The sequence below is a fragment of the Delphinus delphis genome, chromosome 4, assembly GCF_949987515.2.
Source record: "Delphinus delphis chromosome 4, mDelDel1.2, whole genome shotgun sequence".
Taxonomy (NCBI): Eukaryota; Metazoa; Chordata; class Mammalia; order Artiodactyla; family Delphinidae; genus Delphinus; species Delphinus delphis.
Window position 1 is genome coordinate 71,537,983 of NC_082686.1, and position 22,779 is coordinate 71,560,761.

The 22,779-nt window shown below is 46.2% G+C and overlaps 1 pseudogene; it reads left to right on the plus strand.

The window, feature by feature from the left end:
* Positions 1–9,302: 9,302 nt before the first annotated feature.
* On the plus strand, positions 9,303–9,799 carry LOC132424118 (14-3-3 protein gamma-like; annotated as a pseudogene).
* The last annotated feature ends 12,980 nt before the right edge of the window (positions 9,800–22,779 follow it).

Below are 22,779 nucleotides of genomic sequence, written 5' to 3' on the forward strand. Positions count from 1 at the left end.
CATAACTTTAAACCTAAACATTTCCTCTTGTTGTTATGAAACACTTCATGCACACATTTTTAAAGTCAGCATAATGTTCCATTGAGTGGACTGCGATATAATTTATTTAATTAAGTTGGACACAGGCTATTTACTTGTCCCTATTACAAGTAGTACAGAGATGATTTCCTATTTAAGCTCATTTGCTTAGGCTAGAATCAAGACTGGTATGTTTTGATACACTGCTCTGATCTTCCTTCTCCTACAGCAGGAAGTCAATGAACATGAATTAGCTAAGTCTACAGTGTGTGAGCGAATTCTCAGACACTTGGGGTCTAATGCTGACAGTCTAACGGTAGAGGCAGAACCAACAGTAAAATGAGATCATTAGTCAGATGAGCTAAAATCATGGTTGGATTAAGGACTCTGCAGGTGGATTGGGAAACAGGTGGAGTCCCTCAAGGATGGCTTCCTGGGTGGGCTCCCAGCCCTGATCCAGGACCAGCTGCCAGCCCTCTTATTTGAAGAACTGAGACTTGATACATAGCGCAGGTGATATTCTAGAGACAGTAATCCAGAAGGAATTTGAAAGAGGATGGGGTGGGGGAATTTAACCAGAGGATCAGAGAAGAAGAAAATGGAAATAGTCCTGGAGCAAAACCTAGCTGGGAAGTGAGGTCCTCTCCTTCTTGCCCAGCTCCCTGGGGAGAGGAACTAGCTGAAGCTGGAGGGGTCGGCCAAGGGGAGGGAAGGGGAGCAGAGCCAAGGAGTCCCAGCAAGCCCTGCTCCCCAGGATACAGCAGAGGCAACAAAACTCAGAGTCAGCCTGGCACTCCAACAGCCCTGTTATTCTGTGAACCTCTGTGCCAGGCACTGTGCCCAGCACAGGGGATGCTGAGATGAATAAGATATAGCCCCTGCCGTCACAGGGTCACAATCTAGAGGGATCTAGACATGGGGGTAGGGGCATTTACAGATGGGCCCTCTGGGTGTGCGGTCCTGAGGGCTGGGTGTATGTTGAGCAATGGAACAGACTCACTGAGGGCAGTCCAAGAGGATCTCTCTCCTATTAGTTTCCCAGGGCTGCCGTAACGAAGTACCACAAATGTGGTGGCTTAAAACAACAGAAATGTATTCTCTCCCAGCTCTGGAGGCCGGAAATCCTAAATCGAGTTGTTGGCAAAAGCACACTCCCTCCAAAGGCTCCGGGGAAGAGTCCATCCTCGTCTTCTCTACCAGTTGGTGGTTGACGGCATCCTTGGCATTTCTTGGCTTGCAGCTCCGCCACTCCAGTCTCTGCCTCCATCACCACATGGCCATCTTCCCGCTGTGTGTCTTTGTCTCTTTTCTCTTCTTATAAGGACAAAAGTCATTGGAGTACTGCCCACACTAATCCAGTATGACCTCAGTTTAACTTAGCTGATGACATCAGTGAAGACTGTATTTCCAAATATGGTCACATTCTGAGGCGACATGAGTTTGGGGGGACACTCATGCAGCGCAATAAAATCTCTTTGAAGAAAGCTTGCGAAGGGTACTTGTGGGTCGTTACGGTAGAGGACAGGTGGCCTCCTCAGGGAAGCCCGGCAGGTGAGCCCACTTCCCCCTGGGCTGGCCCTGGAAAGATATACTGGTATATATAATTTATACTTATCGTATTAGCCTAATTTAAGTGTGAGCTTGGCTTTCTAAAAATGCTTTGAAAGCTTTCATGACTGTTATTGCCTGGAGAGCCCCTGAATGTCTGATCGCTTTTAACAGTCCTGGGCAGCCAAACCCCAAAGCCCTGGTCCCTATGAGATAGTTAGGCCACCGCCCTTGGTTAGTTTGCCCCTCTGCCAAGAGCAGGCACACACCTGCAAGGACCTGGCTTTCAGAGGCCCCCCTACCCCCCACCCCATGCCATCGGAGTAAAGATCACTGTACTTTGCCTAAAGGATTAAGAACATGAAACTCATGGCTGGTTGGGCCTATCACACTGGGCTATCACGCTAGGGCCTATCACAAAAGGCTGCTCCTTTTGGCACTCCTCATCCAAGGGCAAGGAGAGACCATTGCAGGGATTTAAGCAGGGGTGACATGATCCAACTTTTGGTTCAAAAAAGGTGGAAATCAAGTTGTGAAAGAGCGAGACTAGATGAGAGAGGAGGCCTCATAGAATAGCCCAGGCAAGAGATGATGGTGTACGGAGAAGTACAGTGGCAGGGAGGTGGAGAAATGCTTGGTTGGAGAAAGGTTTCAGAGATAGAACCCACAAGGCTTGATGGGAGAGGGTCATTCTCCTGCTCCACTTTGAGCCACAGGAAGGAGGATGGTGCCAGTAACTGAGAAAGGGAACATCAGTGGAGTAGTAAGTTGGAGGCATGGAGGGAGGTTGCAGGAGGGAAAGACATGAGTCTCTTCTCGGTAGGGTCACCACGTTGTTTCTGTCCCGAGCAGCACACATTTGAAAATGAAAGGAGGCACCATTGGAGCAACTGGGAGAACAACTTAAACTGAGCCTGTACCTGGCAAATCAGACCTACAGTCATTCATTTGGGTTTGGGGATGTATTGAGGTTGGAGGTATTGATGAGATACTCAAGTGAAGCTATCAAGGTGACAACAGATATATGCGTCTGAGTTTAGGTGATATTTTTGACCAGAGGGTTTTCTACCAGTAAAACAATTAAGGGAGTTGTTTCTTTCCAATTGCTTTATGGTATTTAATTAAAACCCATTTTATGACTCTTGTCACTATAGATGTCAAAATAAACTGGAAGCAAAGGGAAAAAAAAAAAAAATGAAGACCGTGAAACCCAAACCCTTATTCTTTGGTTAGAGCCTCTCCTTCCTTCCCCACCAGCCCTCGGCAAGAATGAGAGGCAAAATCAAAATTCACTGGTGCTTTTATCCATATCCGTGAGTCTGCGTTTCTGTATAAATGACCAACACATTAAAAACAAACAAACAAAAAACAACGACTTCTTGTTCCCTTCTCAGGACCTAAAGTACAGCCTTTCATCAGATGAGTACAGCCCGTGAGGAAGGCAAGGAGAAAATGCGGAGGCCAGAGGGGAGAGCTGAGCAAATTTACAGGTTTGATTCAGGCATCCAGGCCAGACCCTGAACTACCGAACCACGGGAAAGGGCTGCTGTGGGCAGAGTCCCCAGAACACAGGAAGATGGTCGTTCTGACTGAGGCAGATCAGGAGTCCAGCCCCTGCGGATGCAGCCCAGGTGTGGGCGTGGAAGGAGTGGTAATAAGAGCAAATGAGGCAGTGAAACCAGGGCTCCTACAAGGTGTTAGCCGTTTGGTGCTGCCAGCTTGCATGGCACTATGAGAAACGTGGGAAGTCCTCGCAGCTGATTCACCCAAATTTCCTGGAATGTAGGTGAAACCCTTTGGGTACCTGACTGGAATCCAGAATGACTGTCCTGAGTGAGGGAAGCCTCGGAAAGGAGGGAAATTGCAGAGAAGGGCCTGAGGAACATGCCAGGAGCCTGCTTTGCAAGGAGCAGCATCTCCCAGCTTGCTGTGTTGGGAGGCGAGGGTTAGGAGGGGGACTTTGTGCAGAAGGCACCTGTGTTTGGGGGTTCCCTTGGGTGGGTGTTTCTGTTTTCTACCTGGGATGGAGGACTTTTAGTTCCTGGAGGGGAGGGAGAGAGGGAAGGTAGGTGGGAACCAGGGTGTGAAAGTCATCATCTCTGGGAGGAGGGGCTTTCTACAGGAACAGCATTGGCCAGAGGCTCCGGGCTTCCCTCCGGTGTCCGAAGATTCTTTGAGACCTCAGACCCTTCCTCACTGGCTTTGCCACCATCTCCCACCCCCAATCAGGAAGCTCTGAGCAAGCTTCCAGGTGGCCTACACCTGCTTGCTAAGGAGGAGGTCCTCCCTCAAGTTGCCCCCAGGGATTCCTGCCCTGGCTCCCTTCTCCCTGCAGCTGTCTTTTCCATTTCCAACTCTACCTGGCGGGTCCTCACAGTGCCTCAGGGTTTGAATGAAGCTTATTCATCAGGTTTTTGCTGAGGCTCTTTCCCAGGCAAACCTTAGCCTCCTTGCCTGCCGTCCTGCTCAGTCAGGTGTTTCCCAGGTGCCCAGTGCCCCGGCCTGGCCCCTCCTCCTGGTCTCTCCTGGACTGGCCTGCACAGTTTCATGGATTCAGGTAGAAGACAGAGACAAAGGGCTTTATTACTCAAGGAGCAGCAAGTAGCCTGAACTTCATGTTCACATTGGCTTCCCTTGCCCACAAAGTCCTACTGGGCAGTGCAGAGGTAGGCCCAAGTGGATGCTGGGACACAATGGATTTGTATCATAGCTGAGGAACCCTGACCTTAGAAAACACCAATCTTTTTAAGGGGCTGCAAGAAAACCTGCCCAACCTTTCCCCCAAGGTAGACGTTATCTTTATTATATCGGATGGCAAACAAATTAGCATTCTGTCCCAGAGGGAGACACTATCTCTCTCTTCCAAGGCTGTTCACACTTTATAAACATCCTTGAAAAGATAGTGGAGAACAAAAGGCTGTCAGTACCTCTGCTCCCGAGACTTGCAGAAACAGGAGAGATCAAAGGGGAATTGTCTCCGGACATCCGACACCAGGAAAACCCAAGTCCAGCTGGCCCAGCTTGTTGGCTCTTTCCCCTACCTTGGGTTTACTAGGGCGACTCATTCAAGTGCCAGGTACTCCCTTCCCCCAGGTCTCCGCGCCCAGCACAGTGCCTGACCCCTGATGATTCTCAATAAATGTTTGTAAAATGGATAAATAAATGACTGGGTCTTTATAGAATTTCTGCTTTACAGTGTGAAAATAGCTTAAACATTAAAGAAACCACAATAGGAATGACAACTAACATTTATCAAGTACTTGCTACGTGCTAGCATAGTCAGTTCTATTACAACCAGAGCTGGCTTCATGGGTGTGTCTCTGTGCAGGCAGACAGGACCTCAGGATTAGGAGGGCACCGAGCTTGGTTTAATGCTCTGCTGCCATCATCTTGAAATTCTTAGTTTTTATTTACAAGGGGGCCCACATTTTCATTTTGCATTGGATCCCACACATTATGTAGCTGGTCCTGGCTATAGTCTGCACATGTGTTACTAAAATTCACAGCGCTCTGCAAAATCATGGAATAAAAATCACAGGGCTTATGGGGAAAATGAGGTTGGGGCACAACACTCAAAAACTTTGTCAATGACACGTAAAACATACACCTAGTTGGGCTTCCCTGGTGGCACAGTGGTTGAGAGTCTGCCTGCCGATGCAGGGGACACGGGTTCGTGCCCTGGTCCGGGAAGATCCCACATGCCACGGAGCAGCTGGGCCCGTGAGCCATGGCCGCTGAGCCTGCCCGTCCGGAGCCTGTGCTCCGCAACGGGAGAGGCCACAACAGTGAGAGGCCCGCGTACAGCAAAAAAAAAAAAAAAAAAAAAAAAAAAGAAACTTAAAAATATACACCTAGTTAAAACGCTAGCATGGCTTTACACATTGAATGGTTAAGGAGTTCATCAGGACGATGTTAAGTATGGTACTTTACCTCAAGAAAGACCTGAAGCTGGCTTCTGGATGTGGGTGTTGGAAGGGATCTTGGCTCCTGGACATGGGTGGCTGCGTGTTATGGTGGACGGTCGAGGGTATCAGTTATGCGATTACCAGATGTGGAAGGATATGGTGAACTGAGGTAGCTGGAGGTGTCTGGGGTGTGACCGTGTGTGTTTTTTGTATTCCCAGGCGGCTTGGTTCATCTGGGTGAAGATTTCTGCTTTCACCTAGTGTTTCCCGAAGATGAAATCATTCATCAGCAAATGTGAAATTTGCAGTAGGTTCAAATTGTTCCCTCATGTATCAATTGCACTGGAACAAATTAGTATTTCTGAGACAATCATTATAGCAGACCCGACTGTCCTGTTTTAACGTTTACAGGTACTTACCCATAAAGTCTTCACAGTTCTAACCCGGGAGGTGGTTACTGGGAGAGATTCCCATGAGGGAGTGGTGAGGACTCAGCCTACATGAGGGGCAAGGCGGACCTCACAGAGTCTGCCCTCCTGTATACCACATGCTAAATTCTCAAGCTCCCCAGAGAATCCGTAAACAATGAAAACTGCTGCCTTCCAAGGCCCAGCCAGCCTGCTCAGGGCTGATTGCCTAAATGGGCCTCTCACCTAGCCACCCACTTATCAACTGACAAAGAAAATCTAAAAAGAAAATCACAGTTCCCAGAAAATGTTTTCCTCTCCTGCCTTTTAAAAATCCTGTTTTGCTTTTGTTCATTACCAACAGCCTATTTGCTGTCCTGCCTCTTATATGTAAATAAATTACTTGCATGCAGATAACTAACTGTCTCTGAGCAACTCAGAGGTTAAGTAACTTGTCCAGGATTTTGCAGCTAACAGGGGCCAGAGCCAGAGTTAGAACACAGGTCTGTCTCTCTCCACAGCTTTTCACTCTTGCTACTTAACCTCCTCCAACAGTGAAAGCATCTGTAGTTTGAAAGAGAGTGTGCTGGTGGAGCGGTCAGGGCTGGAAAGGCAGATGGAGGTTGGGGGCTTGTGAGAGGCCCGATCCCAGACGGGAATGGCTGTGCCCGGCCCAAGAGACAGGGCTTCGAAGGCCTTTCCACCCTGGAATCTTCTCGACAAGCCCATCAGGGACAGGGGTGAGGACACCAGGAGGAGTGCAGGCTAACCCCCCTCTGTCCCATGTGGAGCAGAGTCGGGGTGACAGGGCTTTGTGCCCAGGAAGGAGAGTGGGGCCTGAATCCCCAGCATGGCTGCAGTTTGGGATTATAGGGAATATCCACAGTTGCCTTTTCTCCCATGACCCTTCTGTTTAACTATATGGTCATAACCTGACTGTGACCTGGAGAGTGGCGGAAAAAAAATGAGATTGGAAAATGAGATAACCCTCGCCAACCATAAAGAGTACTTGCTTATCTACATCTGTAGTGTGCATGGTGGGGAGGGAAGAGGCAGAGGGGGCAGTGAGGAAAGAAGAATCACATGCAAAGTCCAAACATTTCAAATACATTTGGCAATATTTTAAAAGAAGGTTAACCTGTATGTAAAACAAAAAGCATAAGTCAACTTGAAAAGCAATTTTAAATAACTAAAGAAAAATATTTGCAACATATTTGCAAGATATCCTTAATATATAAACATAATATTTATATGTTTATATATATTTACTGTTTATATATTAAATATCATATATTATTATTACAAAGTAATAATAATACTTTAAAATAAAATAAAGATGGGAGCAAAGGACATGAATAAACAAAGAAATACACAGAGGTTTTCAATCCCACCAGTATTTAAAGAAATATAAAATCAAAACAAGATACCATTTTTTAAAAAAAATCACATTTGTAAAGATTTCAAATTAATGACAATAGCCAGGATTGATGAGCATATGGAGAAGCTCACATTCATAATTGCTCTTGGGATTATAAAAGCGTATATTACTGGACAGTAATTTGTTAATATATAATGAAAATCTTAAGAGTTTACTTCTACTCTTCAAAATTCACTTCTAGGAATTTATCCAAATGAAATTACAGGCCAAGTATACTAAGACATACGTACATAGCAAAAGCTGGAAAGTGCGTAATTGATGACAACTAGAATTTGGTTAAGTTCTTATGATGCATTAGTACAATAAAATATAATGCATTCATTAAAAATAATCTTGTGGAAGAATATACAGCAATCAAGGAAAACAATAAAACAGTGTGCAGTAAAACGTTCACAAAATCGTTTATGCCATGTTATCGCAAAAGTTTTTTAAAGAGCTATATACAACGAGAAAAAAAAAAGAAAGACTTAGGGCTTCCCTGGTGGCACAGTGGTTGGGAGTCCGCCTGCCGATGTAGGGGACGCGGGTTCGTGCCCCAGTCCGGGAGGATCCCACGTGCCGCGGAGCTGCAGGACCAGTGAGCCGTGGCCGCTGAGCCTGCACATCTGGAGCCTGTGCTCCGCAGCGAGAGGGGCCGCAGCAGTGAGAGGCCTGGTTACTGCAAAAAAAAAAAAAAAAAAAATAGACTTGGAATAAAATATACCCCAATATTAACATTGGCATTCTCTGAGTAGTCAGTGACATTCATTCTTTTTGCTTTTTGGTATAGTCAACACTAAGCACTCTTTTATAAGAAAAGAGTAAATGTTTTGTGAGTTTTTAAAACGAAGATTTACCTTCCTAAACGAGTTTTTCTCATCTGACTATTCACAAGAGTTTGAATTCCTTGAGAAGACAGACAGCCACAAGAGTCCCAGACCTGATAGGGCCTTGGGGCCAACTAGCGTGATGCATTCCCCAGGCCTGTGCTGAGCACCAGGCAGTAGGGTCTCATGCGAACAGAGTGGGTCAGCAGTAGCATTTTAAAAAACTCTCTGTGCATGTGCAGAGGAGGACTGCAGCATGAACTATATTCTTATATGGGTTGTAGTTTGGAAAAAAAAAGTTTGAGACCCTATTCTACAGTAGCCCCACCAGGCACTGCCCAGCCCTGGCTGAGCCCTTCTAGTGATGGGAAACTCACTACCTTTGTGCTGGTGTTTGACAGTACAAACTGTTAGACAGATTTCCTTATATTTCATGAGTCCTGGCTTCTCATCATGCCCGATCAGCCCCCAACTCCCTCCTCCAGGGCAGCACTTCAGACGTCTGAAGGCAGCCACCAAGTCTCGCTGAGTCCAGGCCTGCCTCCCCACCCCTTCAACTCCTTGACCACCCCCACTCCCAGTTCTGAGGCCCTTGTCTCCCCTGTCTCTTCTTAAGTCATCCTCTCCTCGTCCCCGGTCCATTAAAGTGTCACACACATGCCCATGACCCTCCCCCAAGACTGAAGCCACCATGCCAGGCCATTTTGGTCATTAATGAATCCACAGATTCATTCGATATCATTAAAGGAGCACCCACTGTGTGCCCAGCTCTGTGCTGGGTGCAGGGGAGACCCCCAGAGAAAAAGAAAGACCCGGCAGATGCCTCGCGCCCGGTCCCAGGGTCGCAGCTCTAGCCGCAGCCTGGGTCGGTCCCTCCAGCACCCAGGCTCCAGGCCGCCCCGGTCTCCTCGCCCGGCCCGAAACAGCCTGTGAAGACAGTAGACCGCAAGCAACTGGTGCAGAAGCCCGGCTGGTGGAGCAGGCGGAACGCTAGGACCACAGGGCCGCGGCCACGAAGAACGTGACAGAGCTGAAGCAGCCAGTGTCTAGTGAAGAAGGAAACCTTCTCTCTGTGGCCTACAAGAGAGACCCTAGAACGGCTGGGGCACGCCGTTCTTCCTGGAGGGTCATTAGTAGTGCTGAGCAGAAGATATCTGCAGAGGGTAACGAGAAGGTAGACATGGTGCGTGCTTACCGTGAAAAAATAGACAAGGAGCTGGTGTGTCAGGATGAGCTGAGCCTGCTGGATAAATACCCAATCAAGAATTGCCAGGACAGCCAGTATGAGAGCAAAGTGTTCTAACTGAATATGAAAAGGGACTATTACTGCTACCTGGCCAAAGTCTCCACTGGAGAGAAGAGGGCAACCTTCGAGGAGTCATCTGAGAAGACATGTAGCAAAGCCCATGAGGTCAGCAAAGGGCACACGCAGCCCACTCACCCCATTAGATTAGGCCTGGCCCTTAACTACTGCGTTTTCTACTATGAAATCCGGAATGCCACAGAGCAAGCCTGCCACTTGGCCAAGACAACTTTCAATGGCGCCATTGCCAAGCTTGACACTTTCAGTGGAAACTCCTACAGGGACTCGACGCTCATCATGCAGCTCCTCGAGACAACCTAACGCTCTGGACAAGTGATCAGCAAGACGACGCCGGAGGAGAAGGCAGCAATTAAGGCCCCCAGGTGGACTGGCAGTGCACGCTGATGCTACTACTGCACTCTTTATTTATTTTATTTTGCGTGAGCTGGGGATCGTGTTGGGGAGGGAAAGAGAGGGGTGACAGGATGACCTTCTTAAGGAGGAACCCACGACCTGTCCTGACTTTGACATTTTTGCCAAAATACCACTTGTGGAAAGGCAGACTAGCTGTGCTGGTATTGGAACAGCAGCCTCACACTGGCATATGGACGGTTCTGTAGATTAATGCAAGTGGAGCTGTCTTTAACTTGTTGCTAGAAAATGGGGGGGGGTTTGTTTGTTTGTTTTCTTATTAGTCATCAATTTTATACACATCAGTGTATACATGTCAATCCCAATCACTCAATTCATCACACCCCACCCCCAGCCCTCGGCTGCTTTTCCCCCTTCGTGTCCATACGTTTGTTCTCTACATCTGTGTCTCAATTTCTGGCCTGAAAACCGATTCATCTGTACCATTTTTCTAGGTTCCACATATATGCGTTAATATACGATATTTGTTTTTCTCTTTCTGACTTACTTCACTCTGCATGACAGTCTCTAGATCCATCCACATCTCAACAAATGACCCAATTTCGTTCCTTTTTTATGGCTGAATAATATTCCATTGTATATATGTGCCACATCTTCTTTATCCATTCGTCTGTTGATGGGCATTTAAGTTGCTTCCATGACCTGGCTATTGTAAATACTGCTTCAATGAACATTGGAGTGCATGTGTCTTTTTGAATTGTCTATCTTTCTGTGAATGTGGTTTTTGTTCCACAGGCTGCAGGATTGTAGTTCTTTTTGCTTCTGCTGTCTGTCCTCTGGTGGATGAGACTATCTGAGAGGCTTGTGAACGTTTCCTGATGGTAGGGACTGGTGGTGCATAGAGCTGGGGAAAATAGGGTTTTAAGATGAAAAGAAAACTTAAGTGGAATGGCCCTCCTTCAATAAGTTCTGTGGTTCCAGTAAGGATTTTTATCTTTAAGAGATATGCTCTTGTCTTTTAAGTTTTGGGTACTTTCTGTCTCATCTGTTTTAGCTGTGCATTTTTTTTCAGGGTGTATGCTACCAGACATGGAATAGTTTAAATCCCAAGCTGATAGACTTAAAACATAAGGTATATTTATTCTTATGGTTTAGGCCTTGCCTGTTTTCAGAAGTTTCTGATTAGTTGACAGCATTAACACTAAATTGCAGTTTACAGTATTTCTGCATTACAGCCATATGTAACATCAAGCCATTGATTGTGTATTTTTCTTCATTTTGGCTTTTACACCCTTAGTTAGCCTACCCAGGTTGGTTTTGCAGTTATCTATCTCCTAGGCGAAAAGGCTTCACTGAGGAGAGTCAACGCTACTTTAGGTTTTGGTTAATAGGTGCTTGGCAGGTGGCTGTGGGATTTTTGTCCTTCTTTATTCTTAACTTAAATCCACCACAAAAATTATGAATCACTTTAACAGAAACACTAAACACCACAAAAATAGAGAAAATTCAGGTTTGTATCTCATTGACTGTGTTGATATTTTCAGAGACATCCTGAGTTTTAAGCTGCCACAGCTCCTTCCTCGGGGGTTACGCTGCCATTTCACTCTTCGCTTGAGTCTTCCCCACTCTATCTTGTGTCCACCGCACTCACTTGGGTGGGTTGAAAAGCTGTTGGGTGGTAGAAGTTGGCAGTCGTTTTGAGAAAGGTTGTGGAGCAGTGTGTGAAAATTTAGGTGCTAGGAGCTTACTGGTAGAAAAATCCTAAAGGAAAAGCTCTATTCATAAACATTCTGTCCAATTTTGGGAACCTTGTAAGTGTGTCAGTTTTTCCTCCCTGAAAACACTCTTTACCCAAATAATCATTGCAGAAAAATAAACTAAAAGCATTATCAGATAATAAATACTTAACTCTCATTTGACAAAAAAAAGAAAAAGAAGAAAGAAAGAAAGATACAAAGGAAGGAAGGAAGGGAGGGAGGGAGGGAGCGAGGAAGGAAGGAAGGAAGGAAGGAAGGAAGGAAGGAAGAAAGGAAGGAAGGAAGGAAGACCCAGCCACCTGCCATGGGGATCCCCTAGTCTGGTGGAGTGAGATGCGTCAGCACAGATCATGTTTGTCATGACTAAGCTATGTTGCCCATGATGGCCAGCTAGACTTACATTCACCCAGGGACCTCAGCATGCTGTCTTCCCTCTGCTTGAGCAGAGAGAAGCCTGCCTCTGTGCATCACACAGGCAATGCCCGCCACCTGCCCGCCAGCTCCTCTGCGCCTCAGCCAGCTCTGGGATGAGGCATGTCCCTCCAGCAAGCAGCCCGAAGCCACACAAGCCTCTGTATTTCACTTCCCCTTCCCCCAGAGGCTCCGAAGTTTCCTGACAACTGGTACCTGTGCCAGCCACCTCCTGCACGGGTAGGGGAATAAAACAGAACCATCCTCCCAGAATTTACTTGTTACTAAACGTAAAGGTCTATGCCAGCTCTTTTGTGCTTGTTATCAAATTTTTCTGCTCTTTTTTTTTTTTAAGCTATGATTTATTTAGTATCCACTATGTTTGGCATTTTGATGTATTATCTCTAATCATTGAAACTTCTTGAAGTAGGTGTTTATCCTGTTTTACAGATGAGAAAATTAAACACAGATGTTAATTTTTTTGTACAAATAATGTCTATTGAGCACCTGTCTGTGCAAGGTATGAGACTAGAAGCAGAGATAAAGGCAGTGGGGAGCAAGACTGCCAGTCTCTTCCCTCCTCAGTCTTGTCTGGAAGCAGATATTAAACAGAAAGGCAAGCAAATAATAATTATGATAAGTGCCATGAAGGAAAGTAGAGAACATTCTAGGGACATACAGCAGGAACACTTACTTTAGTGGGGGGCAGGCAGGAGCTAAAGGAGGAACAGGAGTTAGCCAGGGAGGGGTGGGGCAAGATGGCTGTGAGCAGAGCAATGGCATGTGCTAAGGCCCTGAGGTGAATAGAAACTTGGCCTAATCAAGGGTCTGAAAGAAGGCCAGAGGGATTGGGGCCAAGACAGGGGAATGAGTGGAATGAGGCTAGAGAGCTGGGTAGGAGTCAGATCCTTCAGGTTTTCAAGCTCTGCAAGCATAAGGATCTCCTGGGGGAGCTGATTTCAAGGCCGGCTCTGGAGCCCACCCTCCACCGAGTCTCAGCCAGAGCACCTGCACTTTTACCTGTTTCCCCAAGTGATGCTGAGGCAGGTAGCCAGAAGCAGACACCTCAAGGAGTACAGATGTAGGTGTCATCAGCCATCTGAAGGATCTCAGACTTTTCCTAAGAGGAGGGGAAGCTGTTGAGACCAAGACCATACAGCATGCTAGCTGGCAGAGATTTGAACTCAGTTCCATCTGATTCCCAAAGCAGGGGACACTGTCTCTTCCTAAAAGGAAGGTGGTGTCAGGTGGGCGCACTGAGGGCTGGAGGAAGGACCGTCCAGGGGAGGGAACAGTGTCAGCCAGAATCCTTGTGGCTCGGAGGTAGGGGGTCAGGGCAGCCACAGCCACTGGCCTGAGCAGAGCCAAGGCTCAAGGTCTCCTTTCCCCATCACCTTGTGAGGGCCTCACATGTTCCTGTCCCAAGTACTTTTGCATCTGAATCTCATTTTGGCTTTACAAATACTGTACCACTGTGAAGAGGAAGAGTCTACTGGGACCATTCTCTTTCTTTTCCAGTGAATACACTGAGGGTCACCTAGGTGAAGGCACCGTGAAAGAATTTCAATGTACAATGGAACCTGAAGCTATAACATGGAAAATCTCATCTACGGGCCCTCAGGAAAAAAAACTTAAGGACCAAGAAACTGATTTTTCATAAATCCCTGATTAACAGAAGAGTGATAATATTGGAATTTTCTTAAATGGTATGGAGGTGATCAGGGGTTGCTTCATATCAACCTTGCAGATTTTTGCTTATAGTTTCCAGAGGCATGAAGAAGAAATGACCCAGGTCAGGTTGGTCTCACAAAATGAGCTGAATTGAGCTTTGTTTATATGACTGGACTGGTTTTGTCTGCTCGGGGAATTTTCAAAGCTGGTCTCTGTTTGTTTTTTATTGTAGCAAATTCTAACTGAGTCCCCCACTCTCTACAGTCCCTGCCCATAAATACAGACTACCACAGATCCTCATCAGACTTGCCTGTAGCTTGCTACAGTTTTCGTGTCCTCAACTGCAATTCTTCTGCTATTCTGGAATAAACTTATCTTTTTGACAACTTTGAGCTTGCCTCATTTTACCTTTTTATTTAGGTCAACATTCCTTGGCGTCTGAAGTAAGATCCAAAGGAAATGACCTCTAAAGGACGACGCCCCTCAGGATCCAGCCAGGTGCATGCACTGAGCCCCTTGTACTCATCGCTTCCATGTGTTACCCATGACTTCCAGTTTGGTGAGTCTCCGCTCAGATTCTGAGGTCCCTCCCTTTGGTTGAGTTCTCCGACTTTATGACTTTACTTGGGCTCTATTTAAAGGCTTTGTCCTTTTTGGTGAGTACTTGTTTGTTTTCTTATTGGAAGCACGCTAGAATTTTGGTATAATTCCTTTGGAATTCTTGAGTGCAAAAATGAATGAATGAATGAATAAGTAAATAAATAATCAGTGGGCACAGGTCAAGCAAATAAACACTACGAGAGCACTCCCCACTCCTCGTTATGAGAGATTTCGATCTTGAAGCAAGACTCCCATGAAAGCTAAGTTGGTTGTGGACAGACCAGATTGACATTAGGTCACCTGCCAACTGCAAGACAATTTCTGTGTAACAAGGGATAACTGGTCATGAGTCAAACAACTGAGACAAAGGCTGTCCGCCAGGGGAAAAAAAAGAGAGAGAGAGAGAGAGAGAGAGAGAGAGAATCCCATGAAAGGCACTCTGTGAAACAAAACACAACTCCCAACTCTGAAAACACCCCTTTCAGACTATTTAGGAATTTTCTTTTGCTCAGAAGAAAACCTCTGAGATATGTAATCCTAGTCATCTGAATGCTCTAAGGGTGGCCCTCCTTCAAGGACCCTGGCTGGTTTTATGTTAAAAAATTATGTTCTCTCCTCAGATGCATTTTTGACTAACTGGACCAACCTTACTAAAGATAATTTAGAACTTCAATGGCCATTATGGAGAACCTTAGATCTCCCCAAACTTGTTTTTCTATGGACTAAATTAGAAGACTGTGTCAATAGAACTAAACATATGAATGGAATAGCTATTTTACTTGGTGACTAAAGACTTCTAAAGTATTCAGAATTCTAAAATTGTTTCTTTACAAAATACTATTTCTAAGTTAACAGAAGGAGATTAAACAGAAGGAAAATAAAAAAGGAGATTTTTTTCTAGTTTTTTTAATTGAGATATAGTACAATATTATATGTTATAGGCATGTAACACAGTGATTCACAATTTTTAAAGGTTATACTCCATTTAGAGTTATTACAAAACATTGGCTATATTCCCTGTGTTGTACAATATATCTTCGTAGCTTATTTATTTTATACCTAATAGTTTGTATCTCTTAATCCCCTACCCCTATCTTGCCCCTCCCTCCACCCTTCTCCCTGCTGGTAGCCACTAGTTTGTTCTCTGTATCTGTGAGTCTGTTTCCTTTTTGTTATATTCACTAGTTTGTTGTATTTTTTGCATTCCACATATAAGAGTGATATACAGAATTTGTCTTTTTCTGACTTATTTCACTTAGCCCAGATTTTTAAAAAGCATTTGAGGCCTCTTCCTCAGCAGCACCAGCCAATGTTTCCCTAATCCCATTACTCTGCCTCCTCTATATCCACCTTTGCCCTCTTCTAATCTCCTTCCTTTATCTGAACTCCCTTTCTTCTCTAGTGCTGAAACTAACCAACTGAGCCTGCTAAAATATTCCCTTTTAAAATTAGCCCTCCTGGGACTTCCCTGGTGACACAGTGGTTAAGAATCCGCCTGCCAATGCAGGGGACACGGGTTCAATCCCTGGTTCGGGAAGATTCCACATGCCACAGCTAAGCCCATGCACTACTGAAGCCTGCGTGCCTAGAGCCCGTGCTTTGCAACAAGAGAAGCCACCACAATGAGAAGCCCGTGCACCACAACAAAGAGTAGCCCCCACTCACCGCAACTAGAGAAAGCCCACAGGCAACAACAAAAACCAACGCAGCCAAAAAAATTAAATAAATAAATATATTTTTTTAAATAAAATAAAATTAGGCCTTATGGGATTAACAGATACATACTACTACACATAAAATAGATAAGTAACAAAGATTTACTGTATAACACAGGTGACAATATTCAATATCTCATAAAAACCTATAATGGAAAATAATCTGGAAAAAATATACATAACTGAATCACTTTGCTGTACACCTGAAACTAGTACAATATTGTAAATCAACTGTACTTCAATTAAAAAATAAATAAATAAAATTAGGCCTCCTGAGGATTTCTTAAATCCCATGGACCAAAGCTGAATTTAGAGCTATAATAAAAGATTTTCCCCAAGGTAACTGAGGATGCTCAGATTCGCTGAAGAATTCAGTATTGCAATTCAAATTTATCAACCTGGCTTCTCTGATCTTTATCAGTCAGTCCACATGCTTGCTGGGGAAGGTCAAGTCCAGCATTGGATGAAAACTGCTAATTGGGAAAGCCCCAAACAATCTTTAGAATTCCAATTAAGTCAATCACCAGATTTTTTTATATGACCAAGCTCGTATGTTATATGACCAAGCTTGTATGTTATATGAGCAAGCTCGTACCATACTCAAAGGTTGCATCTCGCCATTCCAAGGGCTTTCTCTAAACTACTAAACTAGAACAAATTTCAGGTGTGCACCCAAAAGCCTGCCAAATATGTTTATGATTACTACAGCAGACTCCAGATTGTCTTTAAACAAAATTCTGGACTCCCTGTAGACATTGAATCCACCGGGGTGGCCTTGAATTTAATGCTTACAAACCATTTAAACAGAAACCATTTAAACCTTTTAAAGAACTATACCTTAGACAAAAATTAACAAAAACACCTGAATGGCATAATTGATGAGTAATGCTTTCTGCGAAATATCTTGATCAAAACGGGGGAAATGTGAAAGAATTTCCATCTAAAATGGAACCTGAGGATATAAAATGGAAAATCTCTTGCCTGTACCCTCAGGAAAACAAAACTTAAGGACTGAGAGACTGATTTTTTTGTAAGTGCCTGATTTACAGAAAACTGGTAATATTGGAGTTTTCTTAAATGATGGAGAGTTGGTCAGGGGTTGCTTCATACCAACCTTGGGAAATTTTGCTTATGGTTTCCAGAGGTATGAAGAAGAAATGACCCAAGTCAGGTTGGTCTTGCAAAAGAAGCTGACCTGAACTTTGTTTGTATGACTGAACTGGTTTTATCTGCTCAGGACTTTTCAAAGCTGGTCTCCATTTGTTTTTTATTTTAACAGACTCTAACTGAATTCTCCCTTCTGTACATTCCTGCCCATATGTGTCCTGAATTGGAATTCCTCTGCTATTCCTGAATAAACTCATCTTTTTTGACAATTTTGTTTTTGGTTTTTTTGCGGTACGTGGGCCTCTCACTGTTGTGGCCTCTCCTGCTGCGGAGCGCAGGCTCCGGACGCGCAGGCTCAGCGGCCATGGCTCACGGGCCCAGCCGCTCCGCGGCATGTGGGATCTTCCCAGACCAGGGCACGAACCCGTGTCCCCTGCATCAGCAGGTGGACTCTCAACCACTGCACCACCAGGGAAGCCCTTTTTTGACAATTTTTATCTTACCTCATTTTACCTTTTTATTTAGATTGACACCATTTACTTGATGGCCTATGTTAAGTCAGTGAGTGGAAAAATGTGCTAGGGCCTGAGGAAGGAAGAGGACTGGATTTGCCAGTGGGCAGCCAGAGTGGTCCTTGCATGTTCCAGAGGTTATGAGACAGCAGCAACCCCTGCTGTCATCAACCCCTTGGAGGCAGGAGGCTGGAAAAAATGAGCTCTGGATTTTGATCACAGGAGCTCTCTGTGTGGGCGCTGCTTTGGTTCAGGGAGGTCATGGAGATACCGAAACCTGGACAGTCTCACCACTGTGTGACTTTGGGTGGCTGCTACCACTTTGCGCCTCAGGTTCCTGTTTGTGAAATGAGGTTGGACTAGTCAGTTGCTATAGCCATTTTCAGGTCAAACACTGTGCGACTCTGAGTCGGGTTGGGTGGGTCCCTGATTCCGGAGGGTGCTGGCACCATGGATGTTTGGGGCTGAGACAGCAGTGATCCCAGTGCCAAGAGGAACAAGGAAGTAAGGGAATGTTTCAAATTCAGTTTCAATGTGGGCTGCTGTGAGAACTGGGTGGGGAATGGGGTGAAGGGTGGGGCTGTCATAAGCAGAGAGGAGGTGACTGTGGGCTCAGACCCCGGGGCCAGGCAGAGGAAATGGAATCAGCAGCATGACATCCTGGCAGAGGTGGGGGCAAATGTGGGGCTCCCCTAGGGAGGGACCTTGCTGGTCTCCACTGGCCCACAAGAAGCTCCCTCTCCTCTTACAACCAGGTTGGATCAGAGGAGTAGGACCAGGGCAGTGGCTGATGAAAGGGAAGGTGGGGCATGGGAGGCTTTGACTTCTCAGTCCTCAGAGATTTTTTGCCATCACTCAGCACCCCAGTCAAGCCCTCACCTGTCCCTTCTCCCCATGTGAGAGCTCAGAGCAGGTGCCTCCCCCAGGGATGGTCTCCACACTCTGTCCACTACTGCAGAACTCCACGTGGCTGTGCAGACCCACAGCCATCCCTCGGCCTTCCCAGGCTAGGATGTGCATCTCCTCCTGGCTTGTTCTCCTGCATTCAACCTGAAACTGCTCTGAAGCCCCAGCCCACAGCAGCCTGGTTCCTCTGTCCTCCTGTTTCCCACACCTCTCTGCTCCCCACTGCCCTGCTGTATTGGGCACCTACCAAATCTCCTGTCCGTGTCTAATTATGCACCTCCCTGACTCATCTCTCCTCTTCTTTGTCATCCTTCCCCTTTTTCTCAATCCTCTCCTCCCTCATACACCTCAGGCCACTAGCTGGCCTTTTGCCTATTGCTAAGATGGTAGACCCATGATGACCCCTTTGATCCTCAGCAAATTTAACATTTATGAAAGATCCACATTTCCTAAAGCCCGTAATTCTAGAGTTGGAAGGTGCTCCATGGGAGGTGACAAGGAGCCTACTGATCACGTTGGCCGGGCCCACGCTCTCAGCCCAGCGGCGAAGCGTGAGGTCTTGTCAGTGCCCCAGCCTCTGGGGAAATGATTCCTGCTAACCACACCCACTGGAGGACACCTGGTATATAAACCAAAATGCCAATTAGTTAACTGAAAATATAAGATGAAACTCCCAAAGGGTCTGAATGCTTGATGCCTGTTGATTTATTCTCCCCAGTTCTAGTCTGTTCATCTTCAGTGGGGTCTGTCCCTTTGCAAGGATTAGAACACTTGCATCTGATGACAGGGCATTTCCTTCACAACCTGTGGGTATCTGAACACTCAAATTAAGTAGCTTGGTGAGCCTAGAATCAGAATTAGGGGAGAGGGGAGTATAAGGCTGCATTTCCCAAAGCACAACATTCTCACATGAACAACTTTCCCCAAAAAAGGCCGTGTAAAGCCAGTTGCATTTGGAGAAGGCTGCATACTTCAACCCCCTCCTGGAAATTGACAGTGTGTGATGGCCTATTCAAGGCTGTGAAATGAACAAGTTTACAAGAAATTTTCCAAATTTATTTGAAGGTGAAACTGTTTTCCCCCACACTCCCTAATACTGTCAGAAGGCTAATGCCGGGCTACTGTGGGTAATGGTTTCTGGGAAGTGGAGAGCCGTGTTCCTGTCCCAGGGCCTCTCGCCTCCCATCCGGCTGCCCCACCTGGTTCAGCTTCATGGGCTCCCTTTCTTGTTCTCCTTGTTGACCAGTTTCTGCTAGCACATTCTTTCTTTATCCGTGTTATTTGCATTATCAAGGCTCTGACAACCCTTCTATACCCTGATGATAGCTTGGGAAGCCTTTTTGTGTTTAAGACGACTTCTATACCAGCAACAGGGGATGAAAGTGCTGTTTAGGAGAACCAGGAAGGAATTCAAGAAAAAAATTATAAACTGCAGGTGCACTTGAGCCAATAAGGGAGCAGATGTCCATGAGGGATTTAGAAACACAGGCACGGACCTGGGCTGAGTTTGGGGATGAGGTCTGGGGAGACCAGAATTGCTCTGACTTACACAGTGACTAGAACCTGGAGTGTCAGGGGTGATCTTAGAGGGAGAGGTGAGGAGAAGCCGTGGAAAAGGAGAGGAAGCCAGATTTCACAAATAAAAACATAGAATATCCAGTAAAATTTGAATTTCATATGAACAACAGATAATTATTTTATATATTCCATGCAGTATTTGGGACATACTTATACTAAAGATCATTTGTTGTTCATGTGAAATTCAAATTTAACTGAACGTCCTGTATTTTATCTGACAGCTCTGTGCAGCAAGAAGGGGAGGCCTGGGTGGCTGGGAGTCGGGGGTGCTGGGGGCAGGCCTGAGGCAGGTGACAGGAAGACTGCCTGCCCCTCTGTGACAGGCAGCTGTTTGCTGTGCCGTGCGTCCAGTGACCTGGAGACAACAGTCAGTGTTCTGCTACAGGGGGGTGCCTCATGGGGCTGGGGCACAGGGCCAGGATCCAGGAGAGGAAGACTTTGTCTCACATTTGGGTTGGCACAGGGACAGAGAGAAAAGCAGAACTGCCTTGTGCAGGGTAGAGCCCCAAAAGTCACCAGGCAGGAAACTGGAGGAGGGGGTCAGGGTGTAGGGGGCTGACACAAGAGCATCCCTTCCAATCCCCCACCACCAAAGGGTTCTCAGTGTCTGGGAGGAGCATTGAACTTGATGAGGGAGGTGGGATGGGACTTGAACCCACCATATCTAGACTTCAAGGAAAGGATGACTCCAGTTGGCATTTGGGTCTTATATGTTTGTATATGTACACATGTGTATGTGTCTGTGTGTATGATCTTACCTATTACATGTTAGTTTTGTTAGTCTCTCAGAATTCTAGAGATGGGATAACAATCCTTATTGTTATCCTTAAAAAGGACCTCAAAGACCAATTATTTCAGTACTCTCATGGTAGGCATGAAGAAACTGAGGCCCAGAGGAGTGAACCGGCTTGTCCAGAGTCACACAGCTGAGCCAGAACTAGCAGCCCCTGTGGTAAACACAGCTCTTTCTGCTATTCTAAGTTCTCTCTCCACATTCAAAAGAGTTAACATTGTTGTGCCTTGTCTATAAAATGGGGACAATAATAGTTTATCATAGGACTGTTGTGAGGATTAACTAAAATGATACATGATTAGAAGTGTCCACCACTGATACCTGTTTTTATTGTCATCTCTTGACACCTATGTTGTTTCAGTCCTCTGAAAAGCTGTTGCCATGACAGGATTAGACATGCAATTGGAGGAAAAGCCTCTGAAAGAAGGGGAGTATATTTGTTATCTATTACTGCAGATCAGATTACTCCAAAACTCAGTGGCTTAAAACAGCAAATGTATTATTTCACAGTTTCTGAGAGTCAGGAATCTGGAGACACTTAGCTGGGTGCTTCTGGCTCAGGGCCTCTTGGAAGGTTGCAGTTGAGCTGTCAGCCGGGGCAACGGTCAGCTAAAGGCTTCCAAACTCACTCAGGTGACTGTTGGCTGGAGGCCTCAGCTCCTTACTGTGTGGACTAGAGCTGCTCAACAACATGGCAGTTGGCTTCCCCCAGAGCAAGTGATCTGAGAGAGAGGGAGAGAGCAAGACAGAAGCCGCAGTGCCTTTCATAGCCTTACCTCAGAAATGACATACTATCTCTTGTGCTATATTCTGCTGGTCACACAGACCGAACCTGGTACAATGTGGGAGGGGACTGCATAGGAACACGAATACTGGGAGGTGGGGATCATTGAACGCCATTTGGAGACTGGCTACCACAGGGAGGGAACCAGAGAGGGTGAGAGCAGCCTTTGGACCATGATTCAGAGAAAGAGGAAAGGAAAAAGGACTGGGTAGGAAGAGTCCTAGGTCACAGCTCAGTTCTAAGATGGTTCTCATCAGGCCAATAGGGTGTTCTCCAGCCAGAGTTATGCATTGGAGAAGCTCCATGGTTTGCTGGAATGGGCCTGCATTATAGTCTCACTGTGCTCAGGCATTGGTTGGGAGCAGCCTAAGGTGGGGGGTAGGGGGAAGAAATGGCCTCTGGGCAAAAGTGACGGTAGACACAGAGGGACAGCAGCTGGGTTGTCAGTCAGTTATGCTCCTTGCAGCAGGAGACCTGAGCAGTGCATTTTCATGGCTGTCACAAAACCCTGCCCCACAGTACATAAATGTAATCAAAGAAGCTGTTCTTCAAAAGATATTATGTGTGGTGGGCCCAGGGAGATGTGAGGCCAAGCGCCAAGTGAATCACAAGCAAGTGATTTTCTTTTCAGTGGACAAATATTTTCTAAGTTTCAGCTCTGCCTAGGCCTGGAAAGACACCGTCTCTGTCCTCCCGGCATTCCCAGCTGAGCCAGGCTGACAGGTAAGCACATATCTGGGAAGGCTTCCCGTAGGAGGTGACACCTTAGCTGAATCTTTCAAGACTGTAGGGATTAGCCAGGCAAAGAAAGGAGAGGGCTCTCTGGCAGACACAGAAAAAGGTGAGGCCTGTGCAGCCCTGACAACCAGGACAGTCTGCAAATCCCTTCACCAGGGACGCACACCTGTCACGTCCTAGGGGAGTGTAAGGTCTCAGGCCAGGCTGGATAGTGCTACGGACCACAGCACAGCCAGTGGGACAATGTGATGCAGATGCTCATAGACAATGAAGCAGGGCCAAGAGTGAGGTCTGAGGGGCGGGTTGAGGCTGGCAGGAAAACAAGACTCAAGGGCAGAAGCTGGGAAGATGCAGAACAGACTGAGGAGTTCAGTGGAGGTGGGTCAAGGCAGGTTGCAAATGATGGGAAG